The sequence below is a fragment of the Struthio camelus genome, chromosome 2 (genome assembly GCF_040807025.1).
Source record: "Struthio camelus isolate bStrCam1 chromosome 2, bStrCam1.hap1, whole genome shotgun sequence".
NCBI lineage: Eukaryota > Metazoa > Chordata > Aves > Struthioniformes > Struthionidae > Struthio > Struthio camelus.
The window spans coordinates 99,483,043-99,508,556 of NC_090943.1; the positions used below are offsets into that span (position 1 = coordinate 99,483,043).

At 43.1% G+C, this 25,514-nt stretch overlaps 1 protein-coding gene across 21 annotated transcripts in view; it reads right to left on the bottom strand.

The window, feature by feature from the left end:
* ATXN1 (ataxin 1) overlaps positions 1 to 25,514 on the bottom strand; it is a 287,878-nt gene that overhangs the window by 147,961 nt on the left and 114,403 nt on the right. For 17 of the 21 annotated variants that reach the window (XM_068931766.1, XM_068931767.1, XM_068931768.1 and 14 more), the window contains one exon: positions 5,952 to 6,076. The exons of 2 other annotated variants lie outside the window; for them this stretch is intronic. The gene's annotated coding sequence lies outside the window, so the exon portion shown is untranslated. Of the gene's footprint in view, positions 1 to 5,821; positions 5,842 to 5,918; positions 6,077 to 25,514 lie in introns of those variants that run through there. 2 more of the 21 variants (XM_068931756.1, XM_068931765.1) reach the window with 2 other exon arrangements.

Consider the following 25,514-nt stretch of genomic DNA (forward strand, 5'->3'; position numbering starts at 1 on the left):
CCTCTGAAACATTCATCAGTGTCCGCAGCTGTGAACACCAATGCTGTGTAACAGCCAGAAACATAAAACTCACTGAGAAGGAAGACAGGTAGCACCAATACTGCCAGTTGCTCTGGGAGTATCTAATATTCCTCCCCAACATAAGCAGCTGGGGTCAACATGCCTTGCAGGCTGCAAACAAACCTGGAATAAATATGAATGAGCACGTTGTTCAGAATAGTACCAGTTAATAATACTGTTAGTATTATTAGTTAATAGTAATTATTAATAGTATCAGTATCAGAATAGTTCAGAGGCAGCAAAAGTAACATTCAAGCAGTCATGGTACGTGCCCATTTTGGTCAGCTCCACGCCAGACAAAACTTGCAAACACTAGAGCAGCTTGCATGCCACTTTCTGGTCTGCAAAGGCTGGGTTTGATTCCCCCTTGACTTGCACAGAAAGCCTCTTGGAGCAAGGAGCACTGCGTGCAAGGACCTGAAGTCTCGCCAGCAGACAGCGCCAAATTAAAAATAAGAGTAACCACAGGCTACACTGCTGCATTGCAGGAGATGCTTTTCACTCACGGACCACACTGCTACCACCCTGCTATCATAACCCTTAACAAATGCATTCACCTGCCTTCCTTACTTTGCTCACTTGCTCCAACGCACGAGTACTGCCTGTCCTTCTCTAATAGCAAATCATGAAACAAAGCTGACAGTGAAAAGCTGGGGCAGCAGTTAAAGTGACTGCCAAAGAGAAGTCTGTTTGCTCAGGCAAAAGCTGTTCTCCGTCCAAACATGGGAGTCGTAATCTTACAGCCATTTGCTTAGAAGACAATGAAGAAAATGCATAACAGACTGGGAAACTACAGCTTGCCACAGTAAGAAAAGAGAACAATCTTTGTGCCCAGATTTCCTTGCTCTGCAGGGTAAGTTTTACAAAGCTGACAACCGGTAGCAACATGTAGTGGCCCCAGGCATCGTGCCTGCCTATCAAAGACTTGGATTTTAGCCCTGGAGAAATTACAACTTCTCAGTTCTCTAGAAGCTATGTAGGCCAAGAAGAAAGCAAGAGCGAGTAATAAATGACCTAACTAAAAATTATTTTAATACACAGATTGCAGGCTGCAAGCTACAAACTTAGGGGCAGCTGGGGAGGGGGGAAAGTAGAGGGAAGAAGGGAAGGAGGATGAGGACATCTTGTATTTGACAAGAACAGTACGTCCACAGATTACTAAGTGCCATCAACTGGGGCTGCTATTGCAGCAAAGTCACCTGCTGGAGCTGCAGGGGCTAGCACACTGCACAGAGAGCGTGGACCCAGCAGGTAAGGGCCAGGGAGACAAAGAAGGAATCAGAAAGGCTCTGCAATCCAGGTGGAAAAGGAGAGCCGGGCAAAGACAGGTTGGGAGGTGGTGAGTCGAGGAGGCAGCAGGTAGGAACGTGGAGAATAACAAGGCAAATTTTGGGAGGCTGTTTAGACGTGACTAAAAAAGGCATTTGGCTCTGAGGCGTTCCGCAGGTACTGACGACGGAGGGCCTCCTTGCCACGGATCCCTCTGCAGGACTCAGATTCACCCTGGTGCCTGTCTCTGCTGCGGGGCAGGGAGCAAGCCCTGCGTCCTGGGTCCGGAGACACAGGTGAGCTCTCACTCACCCCATCCGCAGGTGCCCATTCCCGCTCCTCCGCACGCTGGAGTCCCCCAGCAGGTAAACAACTTGCATCACACCAGACCTGAGCCCTGTGAGACAAGACACGTCCGTGCCACGCACAGTCAGGGGCCCCCGGCTTCGGGGACGCAGGAGGGACGGAGATGACCTGAAGCACAGAAACAGCTGCAGTGGGCCACTTCATTCTGTATAGATGCAGTAGCTCTACTGTATTTCTGCAGCATTTCCTTTAATCCAATATTTATCAGCTAAATAAACCGCCAAACTTAAGGCCTGGAGTTATGGTTGAAATCTTTTTTTCAGTGCTGAAAGGGGTTCAAACTGTTTTTACTTCCTCTCCCGAATGTCAGCCTTGAGCTGCTGTTCCTGCCTGTCCGTCAGAAGCATGTGACAAGAAACAAAAGTTAGGAAATAGGACTTTCTGAATAAACATTTATTTGGTGAGAAATACTTCCAATTTTTGGCAGAGAAATGTCATAAACCTGAAGCCCCATGTATAACATGTTTACAGAGTGCAATTTGTATTTAAAGGGAAGCTGCAGCTGTCTGTAGCTCTTAATGAAGAAGAATGCCTGGGAATAAATTACTGCTGTTTCTGAGAGGCATTTCTCAAATGACAGTGATTCTTCCTCTTTTCCTTCTCCCTGTAAATACTAAATGGCATGCACTGGGCAGTTGTTTGGAAGAGCAAACGCACAAAGTTCTCTTTTGTCAATAGCCTGGTAATTTCGGCAGAAAGCCACAAAGTGGTTGAGTACACAGATGCAAAAGGAATTCAAAACCAAATGCATTCAGGAACCTTAAGGTTGCATGTGTCAAAACTTTCCATCGCTCTTCCAAGGTGTACACAGCTCGCTACTGTTTGAACAGATAACTGCACATTGCTTCCAGTCATGCCACAAATCCAGTGTTGAGGCTCCTCAAAAACCGCTGCAAAAGGCTCATTAGCCTACAATTTCCACGATGTGCTTGTGCTTCAGGTTTAGCTCTCTCCTCCAAGGGTTTGTGCGGATGGTGGGGGCATGGGAGGAAGGTGATGCTCTGGGGAAAGGGTGTGCCGGGGCAGCTGCAAGCCTTGCCAGCCAGCGCAGGAAGCAGCACTGACATCAGCCCCACGAGTTGCTCGCTCCCAGGCTCTGCCAGAGGTCACAGTGCCAGGAAAAACAGCCCACAGCAAGGGCTACGGGAGGAGCACGAATGAGATAGGAGCAGGGCGAAGGGAGTGATGGGCCAAGACGACCAAGAAGTGGAGGAAGAACATGTCAGACCAGAGCTGGGATGAAACGCCGCGCAGCAGTGAGCAAAGACACTGGGATCCTCACTCGGACGGCGCCCAGCTCTCACACAGGCAAACTCTAATAAAACGCGCTGGAGTGAGGGATGGGGATGTTTACTATCCTGCCCCCTGCAGTTTGCCCAAAATAACAGCTATAGACAGGAGACCAACTGAAGCCGTTTCAGTTCCTGACATATACAGGATTCAGAGATTTATCTTCCAATGCTCCCAAACTGTGCCAGAGGTCTTAGCACAAGTGAAAGAAATGTGAAGAAATGCCTGCGAGTGAGGCACACGAAGAGTTTATTCATTGCTCCTATCCAAATGTGTTTGTGCTTGTGTGGCTAGCACTCCAAAAAATCTATGGCTTATGTTTTTGGGGTTTAAAAGAACTCAGGATACTGAAATCCTACCAGAAAATTGCAAAACCTTATGTTGGAAATCACAAGGTATCCTCCTATAACAGCAAAGGAACCTCACCTTCCTTCGTTTTTAGCCCTCACTATGTGAAACAACATTCCTCCTTAACAAATCCTCATGACATCTCCTTTTCTCCCCGCAAAAGCAGAATATGGACTTGATTTGTATAAGCTCTACTATTCCAGAAATTTGTTTCATCCAAATGAGGAGAACAGGAGAGAGGAAGGGAGAAAATTTATGCTGTTTAGTAAACACTCAGTTTCTAGGTGGATACAATGCGCTGGTCCCAAATTACTGCCCTCCTCACCACCCTCACCACCCCAGCTCTGAAATCTGCCTTGGTGGCACAGCAATGAGACAGACGGGAACAGAGTAACTGCTGTTCACAACAGAAAGGGTCTGAGCACTCTCCATACGCTTTAATGTGGCAACACCCTGCAAACGCTCAGGGAAAAGAGAGCAGCATTTTTTAGTAAAACTCTGTGTGCTGGTATTTCCTTTAAGCAGAAAGGGTAGAAATACCACTCCTCCTCATTTCTGGTATTCTTGTCTCCTTGAGAGTATCCAGGGAAGAGGGGAGAGGAGGAGCCTGGCCGACTGCCTGGTTGTGATACCACTGTCCTCCAAGCAGGAGTGAGATGACAAAATACGCTCTCCAGGAACTTCTGAAGAGCTCCCCTAATGAAACTGCTCCTGGATGCCTGGGTAGGAGCCATTTTCAAGAGCCCTTTTTTTCCCCCCATCTGCACGTCGTGAGAAGAGTGCTACTTCTTTCCAAATCTGAGCTTCACGAGTGTAATTCAGGCTTTTGTCACCTCAACACTCTACCGCACAGTGTTTTTATTGGGCTCATTTTAAAGCATTTAGGACGGGGCAGAATCACAGAACGGTTGAGGTTGGGAGGGACCTCTGGAGATCATCTAGTTCACACCAACAGCACCTTACACAGATGCTCCATTACCTGTAATGGCTGATGATTACCTCCTTCCCTCACGCAGTTTATCTGGCTCATCTTGAATACTGCGTACTGTACAGGACCCGGAGAACGCTCTCCTCGGCACGAGGTAGCGCTGCTGTTGCAATCACTGGAAGTGATTGCAACATCTTGAACAAACATCTCCTGCCATCCCAGCAGCTCTGCATGCTAGAACAGTTTTTTATTATTATTATTATTTAAGGCTGCCCTCCTCTGCTCTAGGATGTCAGCTTGCAAAGTAAGCCCTTGTGGTTTCAGAGTCTTTCTAAGTGTGGGAATAAACTGATATGGCCACATCTGCTTGGATACACAGACAGTGAGAAGCTCCACGTCTTAGAGGCCCCTTAACGAATTACTAACTTGGCAGCTTAGTGATACCAGTTACTAATAACTCCAAACGTCAGCTTTGTTAACTATTTCACATGCAGGAAAAGGGAGAGATGATGACAATTTTTCAGAGTCTTCCATAACATCTATTTTGCAAGTGGCCCTTGAGAAAGCAGCACCACTTAGATTCTGCCTCAATCTGCTTCATAAAGCCTACAATCCAAAGGGAAAAGCAGAGCAAAGGAAGATATCCACCTTTCAGGGAAGTAGAAGGCATGCCCAGCAGTCAGGAAATAAATACATCTTTATTTACTCAATTGAGAGAAAGTGCAACAAATATTTGCTCAAATTGGAAGAATATGCAGCTGTTCTGTCACCACTAACATCCTCAAGGACTACTGCATATTTTGGACGTATGGTTTTAAATGCTAACTTATCTAATTTTGAAATTCTCAGGGTTTTTTCGAGACAAAAAAAAAAAAGATTATTCTCAGACCTGGCAGGCAGAGAATTCTCTCGTTTTGCTCTGTTTGTAAGGATGTTAACACTTGATCTGCACATATTGCCCATTTCAACCCAGAAAAGCAGTAAACTTCATGAGAAAGACAATGAACATTAAAATATTCACGCCTTCTCTTTAGTCTTCCCTCTTACGAACAGCTTATTTTATTAAAGGCTCCAGGATCGGGGACTTAATTATGTGAGTGTTTTCTTTGTGAAAGGCATGCTACTCTACTGCTACTCTAGAATTTGTGAGAAGAGAAGAGCATTTGTATAGGAAATTTCTGCTATTCAAACTAGTATAAGGATTTGATCAAAGTAACAGGAGTCTGCAACACCAGAAGTAACCAAAGGTAACCACATTTGCAGTCCTCTAATTTGAAAATGGCTAAATCATTTAAATCTATGTATGAGCCTGTGTAACACTCCTGAACTGCAACTATACATTGCTGAATAGTGATCCGTATCATTTCCCATTTTTGTTAGGTGACACTGTCATAGACCCTTCAAAAGCAGGGTTGGGCATTTAGCTAAAAAACCCAAACATTTTGTGTTAAATAACTGTAGTCCAAGGAAAAGAAATCCAACATCTTTCCTTGTTGTCATTAAAAATATTAGAGAGGGAGAGAAATGAAAGTTTGGCTTTGCAACCCAACCCAAACACACCTGCCTTTTGGTTTCAGTACAGATGAAAGATGCTCAACAGGCCAGAGGGACTAGAGCAAACATCACAGTGCAAATACCCACATACAAAGGACATAACTGCAAATGCATGTTACTGCTGCTGCTAACTCACAACATTCACTAGGTTCTTCTTCAGGAAGTCCTGGACTATCCTTTAGCATGAAGATTTTTCAGAGGCTGCCAGTTTGCTCACAGGTCCTCACTGGTTTTCCTCTTTCAAATAGAGTTAAGATATATCTGTAAAAGACAAGCAAAACAAACTAAGAAAGGAAAGCAGGGAATAAAAAGAGGAAAATTCAAACAGCTATTCAGCAAATGAACAATTGATTCCTGTATCTCCTTGAAGCAAATATATTTTTAATGAGCTAGCAGGATGGAGATTCCAGTATAGGGTCTACGTCAAACACTGACCTGGGACAGGAAGAGTTATTTGTCCTGCATTTTTTATTACAAACAATTAAAACGTAGAGTTCAGAATTGCTGAAGCAGATCATAATTAAAACAATTATTGGATACTTCTGTTGCCAGAAGAAGAGTAAGAAAAAAACTACTCTGCATTGCTGTTTTGAAAAGTGTGTGCAAATAAAGCCCTTGCTGTGGAAAGAGCTCCACTCCGTAAGATTTTTATGTTCTCACTAAATTCTTGGAATAGGATGCAAACACCTATCTGTTTCTGCTGTTACGTGTAATATTGTAACAGATGAGCAATGAAACCAAAAATATACACACACAATCGTTACTCCTGAGCAGGAAGTATTTTTTGTAACTCAGATTTCTAATATTGTGGGGTGCTCTCACATTTGTTTTTTGACCTGAGCTACCAATATCCTTATAGGACAGCTCTTAATTTTTTTGATCTACTACTATGCATCTTGTGTTGCAAAGGCAACAAATATTTGAGGCTAAAGAACTTAAATTAGTGGGTTTGGGGGATATGAAAAATATGTCATTTTAAGCACCAAACTACAGTTTCACCCTTAGGTCATGTGAAATACTTAAAAAAAAAAAGTATAAATTATGACTAGAGAGTGCAAATGGCCAACTTTGGGATGGACAGATATGTATTTGCTAATATTTGCTGGTGTGTCCACATAACTAATTCATCAAGGTATTAGGCTATCCTCAACCTTTTTACTGGGATTCTGGGAAAACTGCTGTGCTGCATTTTTGCTTGAACCCCATAAAAAATACTTAAAATAGAGTTTGTATTTCCACAAGGCCTGAATTAACACTTCTTTCCTTCAGTCAGGTTCCCACGAGCTATTAGTGCTTCCTGAATTCTTCTTTGTTTCACTTCCTGCCACAAACCTTTCCTAGCTCCTTGACATAAGCCTCCTAAGAGATTTCATTTCCAGTTTCAGGATTCGTGCAAATAGACCCCACCTTATAAGCATGATGGTGCAATTCACGTCCCCTATCTGAAAACGTAAGCAAAACAAAAATCGGCACCTGAGGCAGTCTTAAGCTTTCTTTAGGGTCAGTGGAGAAACCTAGAAAATGATTAATCTGACCTATCTTAAGCATCTACTTCAGGATAGAATGAATCACTCTCTAGAAAGGGCTGTTTCTCTCCCTCCATAAAGTGAATCTAGACAGTTAGCTCAGACTAGATGTCTACAGACAAATGCAGATGAATCTCCTCCTACACGGAGGCAGGAAATAAGTCAGACAGCTGGACATGAGCAGTTCATGGGTGAAGGGTAGAGGGAAGGTAACGCAACGGTAGCAGGCAGAGGAGTCTACTCAGAAGAGTTTACAGCCCTGACACAGTCTGTTTTCTCTGAACAAACAAAACAACAACAAAAATCCTCCAAAATCCAAACCAAAACAATTTTATTTCTCAACTGCATTCCTATCTGAGGCTAAGCCCTCACGTAGCAGTGCTGGCACCCAACATTTGCTGTCATTTTTGACCGGTTGGGACTCTCATGCCCCACCAGCAATGCTGATGAGTAGTGTCTGCTACATGCGTCCTTCTCCTCTCGCTGACGGATTAGAGCAATGCAATAAACCTGTTACAAAAGCCTTCCCCGCTTGAGAAACTCTGAGCTGGCAGTGCAGTTCCTCCATGACACAGGCACAGCAACTTCCACCTCCTTTAGATACCCAGCCCTGTGAGCATCTACAAGTTGGGCTAAACTTTCAGGATTTCGGTCAGTCACATTTGTCTTCTGGTAAAACAGGACCCTACTGCCTATCTGATAGAGAAGCATATAGTCAGACACGACCTCATAAGCTTTTTTACTTTAGAAAGCAGACTAAAAAGAAGAAAAAAATTAAAATTCAACTTTAAGGTTGACCTTTAGCATTTTTAACCCATTTCCAAGCAACTATTTTTTTCTTCAAACGAAGTAAATCTCAAGATTAAGAAAATTAAAGATAGATTTTGTTTTTAAGTGTTAAAATGAAATATTTTGGCATTTTCAAAATTACCTCTTCTGGTTTTTTCTCCCTATTAATTTGGCAATCAACTGAAATCTCTTAAAAACTGTGGTTTTGAACATCTTTATTGTTTCCCCAAAATGGTCACCCAACATTTACTTCTTGACAATCAACATTCAGGTGAACCTGAAAATGGACTCCAAAGAATTACTAGAAAATAATTAACACTTCTGGAAAAATTAGATGGCTTCCAATTATTTTTAATAAGACCTAATTGACCTTATTTTCATAAGAGCTGGGAGTTTTTAGTCCATGCAGACCGTGTCTCCCATATCGAATTCTGCTGATCCTGGTTGCATGTACTCCCTGTGAGGCTGCCTAGAGAGTAAGCTACATCTAATACTGGAATGAAGTCCACTGCAGTCAGTGAAAGTCTGTCCACCAGCTTCAACAGGCTTGGATTAAGGTTTTAATTCTGCTCATTTTAAATAAGGCTAGTATCACCTGTACCAAGATGCTGATCTGAAAAATAAAAGTTAATACTGCATGCTAACTATGCAGTTGTCTTGCTATGAGTCTGGAATTTGAGTGACAGATCTCTACTAGTGTGTGGACACCAAACAAGCATCGGTGTGATATCGTGCAACTATCTGTGACAACTATCCTTGTAATCTACCCCTCACAGAAAGAAAGTTGAGAGACCTCGTACTCACCACGGGGCACATATGCACCGTGCCCACCACCAGTGACGATGGAGCAGAGGCTGCAGTGTAAATTCACAAGCTAGTCTAACCTGCAATAACTTGCTCTCTTGACCTCACCCTTAGGCACTCGTTTCTGTGATGGTCAAAGTACATCTACCTATAAATGTTCTCATTTAAGAGAACATTAAATCGTAAGCATTTTAATGCTTACGATTTAATGGTAGCGTAGTATAAGCTTCAGGACACAAAGAGATGCGATCCTGAGGGGGGTACCACCTTGTCCTGACCAGCAGAGCACTCCTTCCCTAATTGGTACAATCTTTTTGTTATGCTGTATCTGATGGTCTGCAGCAACACTGCTCTTTGCCGGAGCATGCAAAGAGTCATAGCTATGAGTGACTGTCAAGGAAGACGTGTGGGTGCCATCAGGCGTATCTCACATCCTCTGTTCTCCAGAACTAAGGGCCCAGTTCTGCTTTCATTCACCCTAGTGTAATTTTGGAGGAACTCCTCTGAAGATGCTGAAGGTATGGAGAGCTTATGGTACCTGAGATCAGTCTGTCCCAAAGACCAGAAGTCCATTACGAAAGCCTGTTCTTCTGGATCACTTCCACAATGTGCTGGCAACATGGACATTATTTTTGTAACGATCTTATACTGCAAATAAGGGTACCTGATTGGAGACAATTTGTCCTCTCACACACATATAACATGGTTCTGGTCTGTACTATAAACTAAATTCTAACCATGCTTTGCAACCCAAGTTTCAATATGATCCATTAATCATGATCATATATATGGTTACTGATCACACATTCACTACAAATGGGAAGTGTTACATAATGAAGCTGTTTTTATGGTCCCACAGTATTACGGTTATTCAAATATCACAGCACAGCCCTGCCTCTGAGCTAACATTGAGTTGAGAGATTAGAGCTGTAATTGACAGATGAAGAGACTTCAAATCAAAGAACATGGAAGTACTTCTTACGAGTATTTAGATGCTAAAGTTAAACCCCAGGGCAATCAACAAGTAAGAATCACAGTACAAGCAGGCAACTGCAAACTGGCAAAGCCAAAAATCAGAAATCATCTCTGTGCAATAGCCTGTATTTATTCCAAGAAAGGGTCATGCTCTTCATCTCACTTTGAAGAGTAGGCAGTTAGAGATCATCGGTTTTCCAGTCCTTTCCTGTAGTTTTCTCATTGTCTTTCCTTGCTCTCTTGCATCATGTAATTTGGCTTTCCTAGTTTACCAATCAGCATTAGCTAATAAAAATGTTTAAGAGACAGCAGCGTTGTTCTTGAGTTGTTTGGCTGTTCGCTATTATCCCACAACTAATCCTTTGACTCAAATAAAACAGTAATTCATTCTTCCTTTATTCCCCCTCTGCATGAAATAGCTTTAGATAGGTTCAATCCTGCCCAACCGCGATGGGAAAGGCAAGGCTGTTATCTTCCTTGAGCACGTACAATTTCAAATACCTAATGTGCATATCATCTATCACGTCAGGAAACAGCTCCTAAATGATTTTCAACAGGTCTAGTTGATTTTACGCACACAAAAACGATTCTAATAGAAAAGGAAAAAAAAAAAATCCAACAACCAGCTTTTAGATTTCAAGTTAATAAAAGCTTCTCTATACAAGCCATGCTGAACTTTGCCCGTCTGAGATTCTTGTGCCATTTTGTCTAGTGTACAGAGGCTGCTCCAGGTGGGGCTGAGTCATGTTTACATTAATTGTTCTGCTGGTGTAGAAAAGATTTAAATTACATTTATGCCTACTTTAAGGCTACAGCAAAGGAATATCACCTTAGCATAAAAAAAGGAGTAAGGTCTAGTTTACATAAAACAGGCAGGCCTCACTGACTTCTCTTTCACATCCATTCCTCATCTGAAGCTGACAACATCTCGAGCTCGAGTCGCCACAGCTTTGTCATGTGAACAAGCACTTCCCATGGCTTTGCATGCGGTTCATAGTGAAATGCCCAACTTCACATACGTTAGGCTCACTTTGTGCAGAGTGAATAACAATACCCACGTGTAAGAGAATAGTAAATCAAGTTGTATGCATATCCTGCAGGTTCTCAATCAGAAAAACCACATGCACGTTATGGGGCTCTGAAAACAAAGCAACCCATCCTGCCCCGTAATTTGTAGTTGGGGGAAGAACAGACATACCTTACCTTCCTCAACGGTATGAACACATCCACTGGCCACTCTAGCCCTGAACATCCTTCCTCTGTGTGAATGCTCTTGCCAGTGCAGGTGCGTACTTACTGCAAAAAGGCAGTGCTGCAAGATGTGAACTTCTACCAGCAAACAGCGGACAGACAGGACCAGTAGCTGAGACTGAACGGGTAAGAGTATGTATTATATGGAGGCTTGCATCCTCCAGGGCAGGAGCCAATATCGAAGCTGACGAGTGACTCTGAATAACGAGCACAATTGTTTGTCACCTAGAAGTCAGTGTCCCAAGATTCAGCCTAAAAAACTCTCAGTCATTGAGAAGACCTGCTATTTCATCCATAGCAAGTATTTTTCCTGATTTAAGGCTCATGTAAACCACCACTGTTTTTAGTATCAAACTACGCACACAGGCCAGGAATAGGGCTTCTCAGATCTACTCACTGGATATTTGTCGTTCAAAACCTGCAGTCTGCAAACCATGGAAGTAACTTTTTTTTAAATACTTCCCTCCAGAAATGCCTGCACTGTGCTGTGTAAGACATTAAAGAAAGCAAGTAAAGAGATGGGCAGTGGGTGTTAACACGCAATGCCATCAGGTGAAAAGAAAACTAACAAGCATGTCAAGGTTGCTTTGCCTAAGAAGAAATAACGCAGAAGTTGAAGAAAAAAAATACCACATAAATATATACTATCAGATGTCAACGATATATTCTTAATAAAAATCCAACATCCCATTAACATAAGCATCCTCTATTAGCCATTTTCTCATGGCTATCAAAACAGGAATAACAGGGGATGGGGGGGGAATTTCAACACTAACTTACATTTCACTTAGAGTGCCAACGTCTTCATTCTCATACAGAACTTTTAAGTAAAAAAAACTGTACTGCCTGCACATTTGCAACACAGTCATTCCTACAGGTCTTCTGAGCAAACAAATTGAAAAAAGAATGCAAACGGTCCAAAATAACTCAGGCTCAGAGCCAGTAATGTTGAACTGATACAAGGAGTAAACAGAGCCATTTTGGATGCTTCTGTTACACGACATAAATATTTTTCTTCTTCTTTTGTGGAAGCTATTATGCCGCTAAGCCATGAGCTGAGACAAGCCTCCTGCACACTGAAGAACTACAGCATACTTGTAACCTGTTAAGGATGAGAACAAGTTTAAGAGCTAGGCCTTCATTACCTACATACACTTCTTCTCTTAGATGATGGCCACAGCTCTTCTGTAAACAGGTAGTGTTTAAAAGGGAATTCAAAAGCTGTGATCCCCAAAACTTAACAGCACCAAAATCAATGGCTGAGCTTCTGCTTATTTACACACCTTTTAACAAACCAGAGATAAACTACCTCAAAAAGATAGCTCTGTGAGCAGTAGCATTAACAAAAACTAATAAGAAGGCTCAACTTCTGGCTGAAGCTTTCCCTGCAGTTGCACTTATCCCCAGGGATGTCCACCGTAGTGACTCCTTGGTGTCAGTAAGATTTGAGCTGGGGCAGTGGCCTTTGCCCGCCCCCGGGATCCGGTTTCCACAGCTATTCAGCTGCCCGCTTACATGAAACTTTTAGGGACAAGCTATCCCAAAGCTTCTACCGCTGTAGCGGCTTCGGTTGCGAATGGCCAGAATAACGCATGTTACCAGGCTCAGGACACGCAGACAGACACATAGACACATGTAGAAACAATGCTGTCACGTGAGCCTTGCTTCCTTAGGAAAGCGGCCGAGAACCCACCCGTAACCTTCTCCCCATTTCCAGCGTAGCCACATCTTTTGTTGTCCTGATGCAACGTGAAACAGTATTGTTAAACAAAGGCCCTACTGACGAACCTTTTTTCAGGATTAAGATGACTATATTAGCTTACAATAGAGATTTCAGTGATTTCAGCACTGAACGCTAAGTCACAGGAACACCGCTTGGCAATAAATCCATAGATTACCTGTTGAAACAAACACCTTTTGATGTGGGCTGCTTTATGTGGTGCAAAAGCCAGCCTTGTAATTATGCATTTCCTTTCTATGAATCTAGTATTTAAAACTGCAATATTACTCTTGGGTGGGGTGTGTGCATGTGCGCACGTGTGTGCATGTGTGTGTGCGTGCGTGTGCATGTTACAGGAAATACTCTACAGCTGAGTCTGCGATTTACCCGTGTAGCTGCACGTAGTAAATCTGCAACAGGGCTCTCAGCCATTTCATTCATTGTGCGCCCTGGCCGAGCAAAGAGCTGAAACAATCGCCACACTTGAGTCAAATGCCAGCGTGACTCATACCAGCCAGAGTGCAAACATGTTTGCTGTTGGGTGACTCATAATATCGCATCCTGAATTCGCAAATCTCCTATAAATAATAATTTCTGAACTCGTTCTTTTTCTTTAATACGATGTAATTTGTAAGTGTTAGTTTACTGTGATGCCAAATCTATTAAGATTTTCCTGGCTGTGAAGAAAAAGGCTGTTTTCTCCTCTTCCCTTTTATTCTTGATCACATATACCTACTTATAGTCGGAAACTGTCTAGGGTAACTAAGTGACAACTGCATCAATTCATGCTCAGCAAAACCCAAACATGGCTCAAAATGTGTGACAAATGAGAGATACTGGGGGGGGGAACCCCAAATCATAGGACCTTTTGCTCGCTGTCTACGCCTTCTGTATCAGCGCTTCTTTGATACCGTAATTCTGACACACTTTATCATGTTCAGCGTTCAAGGAAAAGGAACTTTAAGCTGGTCTGGGACACAGAGCAGCTGACAAAAGGAGTGAAAAAGGCCTAAGAAGTGGCAGGAGAGGCTGTGGGAGCATACCGCACGCAGGGACAGGGCCTGCCACTATGCCGCAGATCAGATGGACACAAAGTGAAAGCACGGGTCCTGCTTCGAGGGGCTCTCAGTCTAAGTACAGCACATAGTGATCACTCCTCCCCTCGAGTAAGGATGCACCTAATAACAAAACTAGTGCACTGTAATAATTTGCAATAATTATCCATGATTGGCTTTAATTCAGGAAAGCATCTGAATCAGAAGAGTCTTCTGTGTGCCTTTTGAAATAGGGCCACTGAATCAAGTATATGACCAAATTAATTCAAGAGAGTGCTGATAAAAACATGTGTGATGTCTCAGTGAGCAAGGAAAAAAATGTGTGGTTTTGTGTACGGCTTTGGGGGATTTTTTTTTTTTTTTTTAACCTTTTCAGTTAGGGATTTCTTCCCATTTTATATAGAAAACAATTCACTCACATAAAAACTCCTTTCATTGAATCAAGATAGTCCTGTTTTTTTCTTAATTGTTTTGTAGAATAACCTCTCAGAAGTTCATTTCTCTTTGCTCAGGCAAAATAAGAGGCCTTTTAGAAAAATTTTATTGCTAAAACAATGAAATTCTCCTGGGAATGACTTCGTTATGGAAATGAAGTGACAGCTTCTTTTATCTAGCCAAGCAGCAAGTCTACATTTATAAAAGGCATTCTGTGCACAAAGTACAGTGAGTGGGAGGACATGAAAATGCTATTTTTAATCCAGATTTCAGTGTTCCTCCCATGCAGATCTCCTGGAATAATAACAGCAACAACAACAATAATGATAATTAATAACGCCAAAAAAGGATTATCATCTTAAAGGTGACCATCATGCTAGAAAGGAAAGAGTAGTTAGTGACTTGTAAGATTTAGGGACAAATGTAAGGTTCTTTCAAATAAACTGGCTTTGTGCCATGAATTTCACAGCATCCGAAATCTGCCCTCTAGATTTTATATCGTAATTTAAAAAAAAAAAGGCATCAAGTTATCATTACACAATATATGCTGTATCTCTCCAGTTTGTTTTCTTGCACAGATCCGTATTTTCAGAAAGATCACTTTTATTTTCCTGAATGCGAAGTCAGATGTGAGGCTGAGGCTGTCATTACGTTCACATAAGCAACCATGACAGCTTTTAGATGTGGGAAAGAGAGTATCTCAAGAAAACCCAGGGCCGAGCAATGCTTTCAAATGCAATGAAAACAGAGTAGTATGCAGACTTTGGCCCAAAGCTTTAAAAAGACGCTGGACAGGCTCCTCTTTGCTTCACTGACCTTTGGCTATGTCCCTGAGGAACCTGTCACAGAGCAGCAGCGGTGAATGAACACGTATAGGTAAAGGGTGGGCCAAATTCTTCCTTCCTATGGCACGAGTATATGGACTTCAGTGGGCCTGGGGGGTACCTATCTGAGGGCAGCGCTTCGCCCTGATTACCAAACGACTGTTACTCAGTTGCGCTATCACCACCAGCGGTAATTAGGGCAAGGCTTTGCATTTCACACTGTGCAAAAATGAACAGGAATGAGCAGGCGGTAACGAAAGGCACAACAGGCGCAAGCATGGCAAGGTGGAGCCTGAAACCTGCTGATGCAGTCGTGCTAGGGAGTAATCCCACCGCTGGGAAGCACCCATTTCATGCTAAATTAGACCAAACTGGAGGAAACGCAGATGCCGTCTTTCTCTCTCTTACCCTCAGCAGCTCCAAGCCAGAAGTGCTTTGGGGTCTGGCGCTGCCTCGCATTTCAAACCCGGGAGCAACGGCCAGCATAGGCGTACTGCTGCCACAGGGCACCCAGCTTGCTCAAGCAATCCCCCCGCAAGTCTCTTAGTCCACTTGGCAATGCAAAACCCTCATTAGCGGTAGCGTGAAAAGTGTACGAATGTTGACACGTTACCCCTCCTCAACAGAAAACCAGCCCCCAGACTACTCAGGTATGATCTCTTCTAGCAAGCTGTTGTTTTCAGATCAGTCAGGGCATACTCGGAGGCACTTCCACTCCCTCACCTCTTAAAGTAGCACTGTCCCTCCTACAAGATAAATTCTCATTTCATTAACTTTTATTTGCCTTTTATATAGTAAAGTTAAAGCATATTAAAATATACAGTCCCAATTTGACATTCTGATCAGCTCCATGTGCTTCGTGAGAAATGAACAGTGGTAACAGGAAAAAAAAAAAAAAAGAAAATACGCAAGACTGGAATAAGTTGGCCCTGCTTTCCATTTTTGTCCATTGCTTGCTGCCAAACACGCTTGCTGCTGGTCACCTTCCTAGTTTGCTGCTAGCAAATGCTCAGCCGGGCACGTCACCCATGTCTAATCCTCAATAAAAATTAAATAGTAATAATACTTAGCACTCATTTAGGGCTTTACATACTACAAACACTGTAAAAAAAAAAAAATTAACTGCACAGTCAATCCGTAACACCCCTGCAAGGTAAGTTGAGCATTATTATTCATACCCACTATGCAAAGGGGAATTTGACTGCAGAAGGATTAATTGACCTGCCCAAAGCTATGCAACACGGGTGCTCCTGTTTCCTTATCCTCTGCTTACTCCGACAGACTAGTTTTAGCCTTTCCTAAAATTTATAGATTTTATATTTATAGAATTTATAGATTCATATATCGTTTCTGCTGCTCAAGCAAATAAGGGAGTAGTTCTCCATGCACAAGGATATGGGCTGCACGTGAGTAATGTGAAAGCGGTCCCTGGCCACACCAGCTTGCTCTGTGGGAGCAGAAGAAACGGGAACATAGCACTCCTGGCTCCACCTCACCCTGTGGCTAGCAGAGGTTAGCTACAGAGAAGAATTTGGTCTGTAGGAGCCCTTTTCACAAACGACATCCAAGTTTTACTAGGATGCCTCCTAGTACCACAGTGAGAACGGTGCGGGACTCGGCATGGCAGAGCTTTCCTTAGCACTTGCCAGAGCACGTATACCAAATACCTCTTCCCATATGCCATCTCCCTTCCCCTCAACTACAAAAAAAGGTAGGACTGAACAAGCAATGGTTTTATCCTGGATTTCACTCAACTTCTGGACAACCTTAACAATGTGAATAACACAGTAAAAACCTCTGTAAGCGCCTGTCTAGATTTACTCTAGCCAAGGCTGCAGCAGGCTGTTTGGCTGTTTACATTTTGCTTCCTTTGGCAGTCAGCTGCAAGGGAGGGCTCGCAGTAAGGGCAAGGGCTCAGATAAGAGGAGGTGCCCTCCTCTGGCTCATCCTGGCCCAGCCAGTGGCGTCACCGCCAGGGCTGTGGCACCCAACGTGCCACCGCCTCCACCAGGTTCGTGCACTAGTAAGCACCCCCGGTCCACCAGCCACAGCCCTTTGAAAGAGGGGACAGTATCCTTCGGCTTTGCAGTGACAGCAGCAGGACAGGAGTGCTGCCTACCGCTCGCTCTTGCTGCTGGCAATCGCCGCTGCCAATGCTCAGCCCACCCTGGGCCGGCATGGCACAACACAGCATGCCACGGCTACTATAAGCCGTCACCGCTGGTGTATCAGATGCGTCTAAATTTTTAAACCACCTTTTTGGGGGGGGAAAACCCTCCTGTGATACTCTGGACAGCAGAACAATGTAGTCAGAGATCCTGCTGCAACAGCAGCTATTTATCTTAGACCACCACAGAAAGCCACAGCACAGGTGGGACCCAACTGCGCTTACTAAGTCAAAATTCATTTTTTACTGCCTGTAAAAGCTCTGCACCCTTGTGCACAGTGACAACATTAAAGCAGCAACCTTACCTGCCAGCAGTGTGGATGCAATTTTCCCAGTAAAAAATGAGCTTTTACTAGCAAAGCTCATCCCAGTTTGCAAACCCAGTAAGCGCTACTTTCCATCAAAGCAGTTAGACTGGAAAAGCATTTGAATGTCTTGACCAGCTCCTAAGCTAAGGCAAGGCTTAAATAGCAAGGTTTATCTCACCTAACCTCTCACTTTTAACCACGTTTAGTTGGGGCAGAGCCAACTCAGCGTAACCAGATCCTCAGCCCTAGCTGAGGTGATTTGATTGCACTGCAGCATTAGCTCAAGCCAAAGCCTCTTTCGCTCTCCCACCTGAGAGAGCTGCCACCCCTGCGGATCAGCAGACGAGCGCCACCGCGGACTAGCGCCACCGCGGACTAGCTGCGCTGAACGACTCTGCCGCATCTCATTCCCGCACAGGCAGCACCCAAACTTCACCCTGCCAGGATCTCGCATGCAGCTGCTCCGAGAGGTGCTGTGGCAGGGGAGAGAGCTGGGCGAAGGGGACCCCAGCTGTCCCCCAGCCCTGGGAAGATGACGAGCTGGCGGCTTGGGCCAGCCAGGAGATCACAAGGGACTATCTCAGCCAGAAGCGCCTGCTAAGTTTTCCCCTTTCCATCCCCTCACTGGCACCAGGGTTTTGGCTTTCAAGCTGCAGTTTGAGACTAAGATGGAAAACTGCACTGAACGGTGACGAGAGTGGTCACAGCTAGACGAACCAGCACGTTTCTCAGAATGCCTATAAATAATGCTCTACCCCCGTCAAAATTGCTTTCAGTGGTTTGGTCCGCTTAAGCTTATTTGTATTTCTAAAGTGCATTTTACAATGGCAGGAAGGCTCTGCTTTCTGACGAGATTACTGCCTTTCAAGAGAGGTTAATGTCACTGGGCCTGCTATCCACTGTCTTTATCAGCCTGACATGCTATACGCTGCCTTGTCATGACTTCTTATGTAAAATCCTAAAAAGCAGCACAGAGCAAAGCAGTGCTTAAACCAGTAAAGTGACGTGGAGCCTTCCTGATCCCGTCTACCTTAGACATTTCTTTTAGGCTGCAATGAACAGCCTTCACTGCCTCTAACAGTTAACACCCTGGAAACCTCAGTCCCAGCAAATCCATGGACTTTTATCAGAAAGAAAATCATCACAGTCTCCCAGCCACATCATATCCTTCACTTAGCCACTCCTCCCAAGAGGAGCAGGCAGAAGTGCTGCATAACATAATCAGCGTGAAGTTGTAACAATGTGGGAGAATGTGGCAATTCATGGAAAATGTCATCGACCAAAAGGCAATTAGCAGTAAGTCTAAGCACAGAAACAGAAGGGAGTGGTTTCCTAACAAAACAAGCCTTGTTTAAAAAAAAAAAAAAACCCTAAACCTTGCATTCCTCAAAAAAGCAGCATTCTCAGGAAACTGAAAGCATTTGAAAAAATACTTCTATGAACTTTTTTATAAAGATTATTCTTTATAGACAAATTCGGCAATCCTTTCTGCTGTCTCCTAACACTGTTGAGTGTAACTATGTTAAACTAACAAGCAAAGCCACTCAACGTTTTTGGGGTTTTTTTTTGAGGTTTTCTAGGCCAAGAGAGGAAGCAGTTAGATAGGAAAGTTTCAGAAGTGGGAGTTGTGCCTGCCTTGCTTCTAATTGTAGTGAAACTGTCAACCTCTACGTTGTGTTTCAAGGCTTTACACTTCAAAATCATTCCCTGTGTGCTTTGAATTGCTACACTTTTAAGCTAACTGCTTCTCAAAGTGCTGTTTAAAAACTGACATCTTCAACCACATTTAACATTGAGAATAAATCTGCATTTGCAAAGTCTCATTGGGTCCTTACAAAAGTACAGATTTTTTTTCATCAGACTTGACAGCCACTTTCTTGGAAATGATTTGCGCAGAAATTTAGTTCAAATTACTTCATATCAAGACATTTAAGAGAAAATGTGTTTTTCTTCGTTATAAGCTAGAAATAATGATGTTCTTTTACCTTAGATTAAAAAACATTCAAGCAACAAACAACACTGAAACCAATTAGTAATCATACTTACAACCTAAAATCCTACCCACATGCAGGCACGTGTTTATCATCTTTCAGAACGAGCTGCAGACACATGTGGCTAAAGAAATCGGACTAGGCCGATTTGCTACATCTTCAGTTTACAGTCCAAGAAAAAGTGGGTCTACATGCTTCAGTGAAAAGCGCAGGCACTCAGCGCCCCGGAAAGATGTCCTGGGCCTCTTAGCACTACATTCTGAGACTCACGCTAATCAGTGCTGGAATGGTAAATTCCCAGATCAGCCAATGTACTAAATTTCTCCTTAGTGCTCCCAGTTCTAGTCCAGGAAGGAGATGGATACCTCCAGAACAGCAGGGAGCTGAGGGAGCCCACCACTGTTCAAGAGTCCCTGCATACACTGTAATTTTAGGGTACTGGGAGGCCATACTCCTTTCACACCATCAGACATAAAACCTGAAAAAGAATATTCACTTTGATTTGGCTTTAATGATGTTAAAATATGGAAGATCACTTCAAGAGAGGAAAGACAGGTAGGCTGAATAAGACGGCTATATTTACACTTTGTTGGTCAATGTGTTTAAAACAATTCAGGGTAAATGTTTACTCTTTGGGGAGATATTTGGGGTGACGGAAAATAGACACGTAAGCAGTTCAGAGAGCTCAGTCTCTGAGAGGCAGCTCAGTCTGGCTGCTAGTTATCTCAATAGGAACTACCTTCTAATTAGTGCGGATGGTGTCCAGCACAAAGAAGCCTCAAGGTGGATTCAAGTCCCTGAGCAACGCTTTCACTACAAAGAAACTATTCTGTACCTCACGGGGCTGAAAAACCCTGAAGCACTATCTTGAGGTCTGCCAAAGTTCGAGGTGTTCCAGATGCCAGGCTTCAATTTAAGCTAATCTATTTTTCATACCCTTCTCCTAGCCTCTCATTTCTCTGGTTTAAAGGAGGACAGCACAGTATTTAACCCCGGGGAAAAAAGCTCCTTCCGTTGCTTGTGAATGACATCCCCCTTATAGCAGTAAGGGACGGCATTAACCCTCTCCCCTTCCAGCAATGTCCCGCCCCCTCTTCCCTCTCTGCATGATGGGTGCTCGACTAGGCCATTCAGCTGAGGTGCCACAAACACGCACCCATGTTCACAATGGCTATTTTTGTTATTTTTTAAGCTGGATAGCTTAAAGTCCATGACCATTTTTCCACACATAGATATGACTCCCCTTCATCTCCTCCCAGTCCAAAGAAAAGTCTTAACCAGACAGAAGTGACGCTGGCAAAGTGCCTCCTACTCCAAATTTGCAGCACCAAACCAGGCAAGAAGTGAGGAAAAACAGCCATGTCACATGGGAAACAGCTGAGCTACAGCAAACAACAGCCGGGAACAGTTCTGCCTAACCAGAAAGCGCCCAACCCAATTCTAGTTTCCTAAGGGAAATGCTGTCTTCCACTCCCCCTACTGAATCCAGCAGATGCTGGATCAAGTCCTCAAATATCATTTGTCTGTCATGACAGTCCGGCACTACACAGAACACTATGATCTAATCATCCCCACAGCACCCAAACCCTTTACTGGCTTGGCGCAAGGTGAGCATGAAGTTTTTGCTAATCTTTGCATTTTTTCCTCTTTCCACATCATGTGAATCATTCCTATTTCTCAGCATCAAAGAGTTAATGGAAGAAATCAAAGAGTTCATGGAAGAAAGAACTACTGTAGCATGTGCTTCACGCAAGGGTAAGTGGATTGGCCAGCCATCAAAGCAGATTGTTAAATACTGCACTGAGCTCCTGATTTTTTTCCCCTGACTGCAATAAACATAAGAATTTAATGTGGACATAAATGTAAACCTAGACCACATCTGCTGATAAAGCAAAGTCTTTGTACTTGCACAACTGCAGTTAACTGTACACAAAATACTTAAATTTCATGAATTCTCCTGCATTCAAAAGCTGACCTGCAATCTGCCTGAGGGAGCCAATGTGAACTGCACACTCAGCAGAACTGCACATTGAAGACAGAGGAGAAACCGAGATTATGTTATAATGTAAAATTAGCCTGCTAAGAAAATGAATCATCTGTGCGACTGTTAAATCCCTTGGTGTATTTTAGGCACCACTTCACCACACCAGATTAAAACGCTTCTATTGTGGCTCTCATATGAAAGGCGGCACTAGGTAACAGATTTGCATTATTTGTCTCAACTGTCATAAGCACGAGCAAAACTGGTGCCTTCAGGATGCTGTCATATTGCACTAAACTTTCCTTTCGAATTAATTAAGGCCACTCTGCTAATTAAAGATTTTTACGTTCCTGCAATTGCGCTAATAGCTTGCAGGAGGCGTGCACGCGAGCGCGCACGTGTGTGTGTGCACGCACACGTACCACTTCTTCCCAAGATCTTTCGGGAAACTTCAGCTGAAGAACTTGGGCCATCAGCATTTGTGCTACTTCTCAGAAGATAACTGAAATCTGATATAATAGTCTAGTTTTAATTTATTTCTATTTATTTCTATTTATATAATAGTCTAGTTTTAATTTATTTCTTGGTAAGATACTCCCTCCTTATGTGTGAATCCATGTCAGACATGGATTCTGTTGAGCAGGCTTCCCTTGGTTAATTATTAACAAATCTTTTCAACATTTCTCCATCACAGATCAGGTTTAAGCAGCTAAGGCCTATCAGGACTCCCTCTCTACACAGTTTCATTCCAAATGGCAAAATTGACCTTGCACCAACTTATTTCCCTGTTGCTTCATGCTCTGCTCTGCTTTAAACTTTACAGAGGAACATAACTCTGGGAACTGTCCCGAACCAACTCGTCTCCTTTTTAAGACTTCTTCGTATTTCAAGTCTAGCCTAATTGGCCTCAGGCATGGAATCCCCTCCACTAAGTGATAAGCACCTTTCTTCTACTGTCTGCATTATCATTGTTATTATTACAAAACTACTAACAACAGCTAAATCATTTTGCTTACACTACTAGCAAATTCAAGTTTCATATGCATAATCAATAAAATTAAACACCTTTTGAACACTACTGGACCTATGAGACATCCACTCTTATACGTTGGGTTTGGATATACAGAAAGAGGACACGTATTTCACAGCTGGGCCCACAGCATCTATACCTAATAACACAGCCTCAAGTTAAACCACAGTCTGTGGCATCCCAGCCCATTTTTCGTTATCCAGAACTTTCCTAATTCATGACTACTTTAAAAACAGGCTTATGATACAAAATTCATACCCAGATTTCAAAGGCCTAACTCTGTGGTGAGGTGTACAATTAGACTGTGCAGAGTACTCGGGGTACTATAGGCATAAGGATCAATTAAGAATTTTGAGTGCTTCTGCTCAGGAGGTCTTAAAATTGTGACTGGTGTTGAGGTCCATCTCTATCCAATGGTGAAAGAGACTCCGCAGATAATCATGTAAAAATGAAAGTTGGATCTTTGGACTTGGAAGAAGCATACTGATCTTGCACAGGAATTACACACACCCCATCTACTGGCTCTTCGGAAGACTGAGACTGCTAACTGTGGCCACGCGACGTTACCTTTCCATTCTAGTTATTTACTGAGCAGCAACTGTGAGCTTAGTGCTTTACAAGGATACAGAAAACAACAGTCTATGCCAGGGAGCCACAAACCAATGCAGAGACTGACAAAACTGCTTAGACCCTACATTGTGCAAGCATAGGTCTCAGGCTAATGCAATCACCAAAATCATCACAACATGTCGCGCGTTACAACAGAAACATAACGGAGGAGACAGAGGAGAAGAAAATATTCCAGCTGCCAAAGGGCTTGGCTATGCCCTGTGTCTGCTGTGGGGCAGCCTTGCCGTCGTGACACAGGACTCGTGGAGAGGCAATGGCCAACAGAACAAATACCGGCGTCGGATATGCATCTATATGGCAAAAACTTATGGCCGTGTAGCTATTCTCCTGGCCCATGCAGCCCCCCTAGAGTAGAAGGAAGTACTGTAATTTTTAATTGAGGAAGGGTGGACACCACTTTCTTGGAAGAATTCAAGACAAGCTTCAGATACTGTGTCAAAAAGGGAACTAAAGTTACTTTGTGGCAATCAAGATATTTGATCCTGGTAATTCAAAGAATTTGCTCTACTTTTCTGAAAGCTACCCAAAGTCAGCGTGCAATTTCCCACTTGTCTGGTAGTTTGCAATGCTTTGATGGCAAACGATGAAAGTACTCAAATTAAATCCAGTTCACCATCTTCAATGGTAACAGCAGTTGAGAAGCCTGACGCCTTGTGCTACTGGAGTGCCAAACCGTGACACTTCAGTTTCCAACAAATTAGCAAAGTTAATATACCCACACTGCAAGTACAAGCATAATGCCAGAGAGTTGGCCTATTCATTCCTAATCCTACAGATGCAGTGAGGGGCTCACAGAATTGACTAGCAACAAGCATGATGCGATTCTGTAGTTTGAGGAGACTACATCCCTTGAAATCTGTCAATACCCTCTCTATTTTAATGTAAAACATTTCTCACTTCTTTCGTAGGCACATAGGCTATTACCAGCAATCGTACTGAAATACATGCTGGTTCTGTGATGTGGATGAGGGTGAGCCTCAAGCTGGATTTCTAACGAGTTTCTTTTGAGTGCTTGGTAGTAACATGCTAGTGCTTTCTCACAGAGATACATAATAGGTATGATTTCTAGCAAAAGCTGAAATCACAGAAATTTTATTTGCATATAGGGTCAAAGCTGTTTTCAAAGCAGGCTTTTCAGTCACCTGTGATACTTGGAGGAAGTCATTGTTGCAGAGATTTTTTTTTTCTTCATTTGCTACCGTCCTTCACCATGGGCCAAATTCTCCCCTTACACCCCGCGCAACTTCAGCAGTACTACTGGAGATGAAACAGAGAGCAACAGAACTGAGAGCTGCTGCGTTCTACGAAAAGAAATTAAATGTTCCATTTTCAAATAATAGATTGAATTTCTTTTCTAAATATTTTCTTTACTCAAAGCACTTAAAACTCACCATTTGTTAAAGAGGCTTGCTCTTGGTGTTGACCCCTCGTTTCCATTTTCTATGCCAAAGTTGTAAAGGAATACTATGGTTTTAAGCTATGCATCAGCCAAAGAGAACAGAGTGGTGTGGAAACTGCTCTTTGTCTTCTGTCAGTACTAGCAAAGGTGTGTCTGCACAAAGCTTTGGCAACTGTCAGCACCTCAAAGAAATTTAGATCTTTGTTTGCATTGTCAGGCAATCTTGAGAGCTGCAGGTCTTTCTCTTCTAAGCCCTAACATGTCAATAACTTCAGCTATGCGAGCTCCCCAAATTAAAATGCATATTCATCAATTTCTAGGAATGAGCCACAGTTGGGATGACACACTATCCCAGCACTCAGTCTCTTCTGGCCACAAATGCATTCTAGAGGTCTTAAAATTCAGCTCTTCAGCTCCAACTGGCCTTGGACCAAGTGTCCATCACTGGCATCAGACCTCCTGCTGTGCCAGAGCATTTCAATAACTAATCCAATAGCCTGGAAGGCATTTTCAGGAACCCTCTGCAGAAGGCACCTCTGCCAACAAGGTTCAACAAGGTTTCTGCTGGTGACTTGAGAAGACATATTGAATGTCAACCAGTATGTTTATCCTCTTTAAACACTGAACTTCCTTTCAAACAGAATCTAACAGGACAGATTACTGGTTTAATACTAATGGAAACTGATCAAAAGACTCAAGATTATTTGGCTTGCTTACATTAAAACCTTTTCCTGCTTTAGTTTCCATGCAAACACATCAAACGAGTATTCATATCAATGGAGAGCCTGTAAAGTAAGCATCTAAGGAGATGGGA